Genomic DNA, 5,787 nt, shown 5'->3' with positions numbered 1-5,787 from the left:
TTAACTACCAGTGGTAGGTAGTGTTTGGTGGACTCTGACTGCTCCAGCTCACAGAGGAGGCTGTCTTGTTGAGTCAGAGTTTGGACCTCTCGGGTTTCTTTGGTTTCACATGGTGTCAGAGGAGTACTCACCGGGCTCGTGTCCTCGGCTGAGGAGTCCTTTGTGCCTTCCGCGGTACCTGCTGTTGGGCAGTCTGTGTCACACTCCGGAGGCGTATCGATTGGCAGTGGCTTGCTCACTGTTGTCCACATTGTTTGATCACCATAATCTATAATCGCGCCGAAGCGATTTATAAAATCCTGGCCCACCAAAAATGGGAATGAGTCAACATGGGTCACGTGTACCGGGTGGTACAGTGTCATATTGCCAATCTGCATGTGAACCATTGCTATAGCTGTCAGGGTTGTTTTCTTTTCTGAGAGACCCTGCATTTCTATAGCACATTCAGAGAGAGGTATTATCCTGTTAACACTGGCAGCGGCCGTCCTCAGCTCCTCGAACAGTTTAGCTGACATGATTGTTATGTCTGCCCCACCGTCCAAGAGTGCTTCGTGTGTGAGGACACCTTCGAGTGTTACTGACAGGTACGCCTTTTTGGCGACCCCCCTTCTGATAAAGTTACACAGAAACCTTTTGGGTTTTTTCTTACGCTTCTTCACGCGTTCAGCCTTATCTGTGTAATCTTGGTTTGTCTGAACCGTCAGCACAGCAGAAGCTGTTTCTGAGTGTTCAGCCTGCGATGACTCGTCATCGTTCGTGTGTGTGTTTACCCCCCCTCTTCCGATGAGGGGTTGTTTGAGGCAACAACAGCAACGTCTTGGTGTGTTCCACCGACATCTGTTATGTTGTCATTCGCGCCCTCGGATGTAATAGGAATTACATTACTGCAAAGTGCTCCTGGTTGGGTTCCCGTGTCAGTGTGTTTCAAAGTTTCTAACAACCTGCGTAGTTTCTCTGTCTCTTCCGAGCTCAGAGGTGTAGGGCCTTGTTTCTGGAACTTTTGTGATTTTTTCGCCTCGGTTCGCTTCGTCCGAGGTGGGGGACGGTCAGGTACGTCTTTCGGGGGGTTCCTTTACGTACTGCCCCTGATGATATGGTTTCCCATATCTTTGCGTCCTGCGCCCACCCATTTTTCGATAATCACTGGCTTCCTCTGAAAGAGGAGCCTTTTTGTCCCAGCGTGCACCTTCAGGACGCGGTTTGTTAGCTTGAACAGACTGTTTTCTCTCTTTCTTAGGAGGAGGCGGCGAAGCACGTCGTCCTTCTAGTTCAAGAGGGAGGGGTTTAACCTTTACACTAGGAAACACTTCTATGGGCGTCTTAGCATGAGAACATGCTTCAAACACATTCACAGCACACTGCTTAATCTCACTGATGGATTTTTCTCTGAAATTTGCCATCATTTGTACTGATTTTTTAAAATCAGAGTGGAGATTTTAGCTGAAAACAAACTTAAAACCATCATCTTCTTCCATTCCGGTCTCATTTCTGTTACCAAAATAAGCTTGGAAGATTCTTTTGTAATAAACTTTTGGATGTTCAGTTTTACCCTGCGTGACCTTGTCTGCAGCTGGGAAACCAGCAGGTCCCGTGCAGGGGTCGTACTCTCTGATCAAAGCTTCACACAGAAGGTTGTAATCCCTCTTCGTTGCATCAGGTAGACGCTCGATGAAGGTGAACACCTCTCTGTCCGAAGTGAGCCGTATCAGACTGATCTTATCCTCTGTCGCAGCATTAGGATAAGATCTCAATCTGAACTCCAGATCTTTGAGATACGCTTTTGTTCCAGCTGACCCCATGGGTCCGAGAACAAAACGTTGTACATATTTTGAGATTTTCTGCAAATCATCCATTGAAGGAGACTGTATCAACGGTCTAACTTGTGTGACTGGTGCTGCAGACTGGTCAAGGCCTGCCCCTACCGCCCATGGTGGGGGTGGGGGTGGCTGATAAGGGTTGGTAGGAGGAGGTGCATATTGGTGCAGGTCTGTCCCCACCCTCCGAGATGGGGGTGGAGAGTACTGCATGGTGTCAGGAGGAAGAGGTGCAAGTGGGTGCAGGTCTGTCCCTACCACCCGTGGTGGGGATGGAGATGACTGCATGGTGTATACCGATTCAGTGAGATGATATCGGTGCAGGTCCATCCCCGCCGCCCGAGATGGGGTTGGGGGTGGCCGCATGGCGTTAAGGTGAGGAGGTGCAACAGCACCTGTCTGGGGTGGCTGTAGCTGACCCTGTTCGTTTCTGAGTCTCAAACCAGCTAGCTCCATGTCAGAAATCAGGTTTGTAGCTGTAGCAAGCCTCTCCTCACAAGCTGTTAGGCGCGCCTGTATTGACTGATTTTCACTTTGTAATTTCAGCCAATTTCTGAGTATTATCTCCTTGTCTGCTTTGCAATCGTCCCGTTCCTTTAATGCCACCTGCAACTGTGCTTGTAACATATTGTTATCTGCACACGCGGCTTCGTACACCTGCTCCTTAGCCCTAATCCTCTCCTCATATGATTGAGCCTGTTCTGACAGCTCAGTCTTTGAGAGGTCCCTATCAGTCTGAATTTGTTGTTTCAGCAACTCAGATGCATTTAACAATTCGTCACACCTCTCCTTTTCAGACTCATATCCGTTGAACAGCAAGGTATTTCGTTCAACCAGACGGTCCAGTTCCGCCTTCAGAAGCAGAGCCATTTTTGCCAACCGTCCACGGCTGGATTTTGTGTCCTCCTTCACTTTAGCTGCTTTTGACAACGTCTGCAGCTCCTCATATCTTTGATCATCATCAAGGTCTAGCAGTTGCTCTAATTGTTTACCAACAATTTAATTTGTTAAAATGTGTAACGCTGTCTGGACAGCATCTCCGGATTGTAAGGGGTCAGTGTTTTCATCTTCGTCCGCCATTATCTGCTATTTAGAAATTAAATACAAAAAGATTTCCCAAGCTTTAAACATCCCAAGGAGCACTGTGCAAGCAATCATATTGAAATGGAAGGAGTATCAGACCACTGCAAATCTACCAAGACCCAGCTGTCCCTCTAAACTTTCATCTGGAACAAGGAGAAGACTGATCAGAGATGCAGCCATGAGGCCCATGATCACTCTGGATGAACTGCAGAGATCTACAGCTGAGGTGGGAGAGTCTGTCCATAGGACAACAATCAGTCGTACACAGCACAAATCTGGCCTTTATGGAAGAGTGGCAAGAAGAAAGCCATTTCTCAAAGATATCCATAAAAAGTGTTGTTTAAAGTTTTCCACAAGCACCTGGGAGACACACCAAACATGTGGAAGAAGGTGCTCTGGTCAGATGAAACCAAAATCAAACCGTTTGGCCACAATGCAAAACAATATGTTTGGCATAAAAGCAACACAGCTCATCACCCTGAACACACCATCCCCACTGTCAAACATGGTGGTGGCAGCATCATGGTTTGGGCCTGCTTTTCATCAGCAGGGAGAGGGAAGATGGTCAGAATTGATGGGAAGATGGATGGGGCCAAATACAGGACCATTCTGGAAGAAAACCTGTTTGAGTCTGCAAGAGACCTGAGACTGGGACGGAGATTTATCTTCCAACAAGACAATGATCCAAAACATAAAGCCAAATCTACAATGGAATGGTTCACAAATAAACATATCCAAGTGTTGGAATGACCAAGTCAAAGTCCAGACCTGAATCCAATGGAGAATCTGTGGAAAGAGCTGAAGACTGCTGTTCACAAACGATCTCCATCCAACCTCACTGAGCTCGAGCTGTTTTACAAGAAAGAATGGGCAAGAATTTCAGTCTCTCCATGTGCAAAACTGATAGAGACAAACCCCAAGAGACTTGCAGCTGGAACTGCAGCAAAAGGCGGCGCTACAAAGTATTAACGCAAGGGGGCCGAATAATATTGCACGCCCCACTTTTCAGTTTTTTATTTGTTAAAAAAGTTTGACACATCCAATATGTTCCCTTCCACTTCACAATTGTGTCCCACTTGTTGTTGATTCTTCACAAAATAAATAAAAAAATTGATCTTTATTTTTGAAGCCTGAAATGTGGCGAAAGGTTGAAAAGTTCAAGGGGGCCGAATACTTTCTCAAGGCATTGTAACCTATTTAAAAAAAAAAATATCTGTCTCATTTTGGATCAATAACAAATCTTGAACACCAGTACTTGAAGGCGTGGCTACCTCACAGTTTGCCTGGTATATTTTTTTTGTTTATTACAAAATGCACAACAAACAATTTTGAATACTGAATGCAGTTTGTTATTTTTACTTTTTGGAAATAATGTCAATTGACAAATAGTATTCTGAAGAGTGAACATACTGTTGCAGCTCTTTGAACTTTATTAGGCTGTCGTGCACTCTAATGCCTTGACTATCACACCCAATTCTTTATTTTTAAAACTTGAGCAGTCAAGGTTTTGGGGTGTGAAGGGAATCCCACTGAGTTGTGGCTGCAAACTTCGGCCTATTATTAAAAAAACATGGATGAATGAATAGATAGATGAATAGACAGATGTATATATATATATATATATATATATATATATATATATAGGTTGGGTTGATTTCCCAACTTATTTAAAATCCATTTTATGGGAAGATTCACAAATTAGGAGCAAATAATACAATAAAAGGCAATCTACTGTATGTGCATAGAGATTGTTACACTAAAAGTATTTAGAATAGTGAAATTATTCTCAAGTCAAAACACTGGAGAAGTGAAGGTGCAAGATGGCTGCAGATCGTTAAACAGCGTTTTCCATGCTCCTTCCGGCCCTGCTGAAAAGAACAAAACAAAAACTGCCTTTTATAATTATATTCTTGCTGCCGCCACTCTGAATTCAGCCACTGAGGTTGGTGTTGCTGCATGATTGATTTGACAGAGCTGTAATATGGCCTTAAAGTTAAAGAAATATAAGGCTGCAGGGTTTATGTCCACGCGGCATGTTGAGGTGGTCGCAGCCTTGGTCCACCGTGATTCAGAGGCGGCAAGTGAAGCATGTGCTGCAGCAGGTGTGTCGACCCCGCCCTTGCCAGGTTCTGGAGAAAGAGTCGAGTCAGATGAAGGCGGTTCTGATGGATGCTTTTAATTTGATTGGGAGTGAATTACAGGTGGTGAGAGCAGAGCTTACCTGGCAGGGGAGATACCATGATCATGAAGGTGGTTCACCCAGGGTGAGGCTCAGCCATGAACTCTGGTTGTGCTGACCCCTGTGAATTTTCCAAATGCGGGAATCTCAACTGCATAATTTCTTGGCCATCTTTGCCAAGATGGGAGTTCACATCCAAGCCACAGCTTCTCAGGCTCCCGGTGGAAACCCAGTTTTTCTCTGTTTTGAAATCAGCTCTGAGCCCAACTCAGCTTGCTTTAAGCATGTATAGCTGAACCAAACGTATTACTTACTTCCGGTAAGATGGCGTAAAAATAATTGCCAGGTCTTCGTTCGACTTAGTTCACTGTGGCGACCCCTGAAGAAGTGAGCAGCCAAAAGATGACGAAAGTTCAATGGGAAAACGGTGGAAGACAGATATTTAAAAGGGAAATAATGTTGTTATTAAAGTGTTAGAGAGTTATAGGTTCAAATAATTTTCCAGTAAGATGGCGCCCGTGTACATGGCTTACAATCCACCTCTGCTGATGGTGTTCAGATTATTTTTGTTTTTTGCATTCCTCATCAGTGACATCAACTCTCTGCTGGTGTATGACAGACAACAACTTTTGGATCTTCGTTTTTGTGTCACTGAAGTCGCTTATTTTGACCATTATCAGCGTACCTCTGTCTCAGCCGACCATCATGTAA

The 5,787-nt window shown here is 44.8% G+C and overlaps 1 pseudogene; it reads left to right on the top strand.

Moving 5' to 3' along the window:
- The first annotated feature begins 5,110 nt into the window (after window positions 1-5,110).
- Window positions 5,111-5,262, top strand: LOC119411581 (annotated as a pseudogene).
- The last annotated feature ends 525 nt before the right edge of the window (window positions 5,263-5,787 follow it).

This window comes from Nematolebias whitei, chromosome 6 (assembly GCF_014905685.2).
Source record: "Nematolebias whitei isolate Nwh7 chromosome 6, NemWhi1, whole genome shotgun sequence".
NCBI classification, from domain to species: Eukaryota; Metazoa; Chordata; class Actinopteri; order Cyprinodontiformes; family Rivulidae; genus Nematolebias; species Nematolebias whitei.
This window is presented reverse-complemented; position numbering and strand designations above follow the sequence as displayed.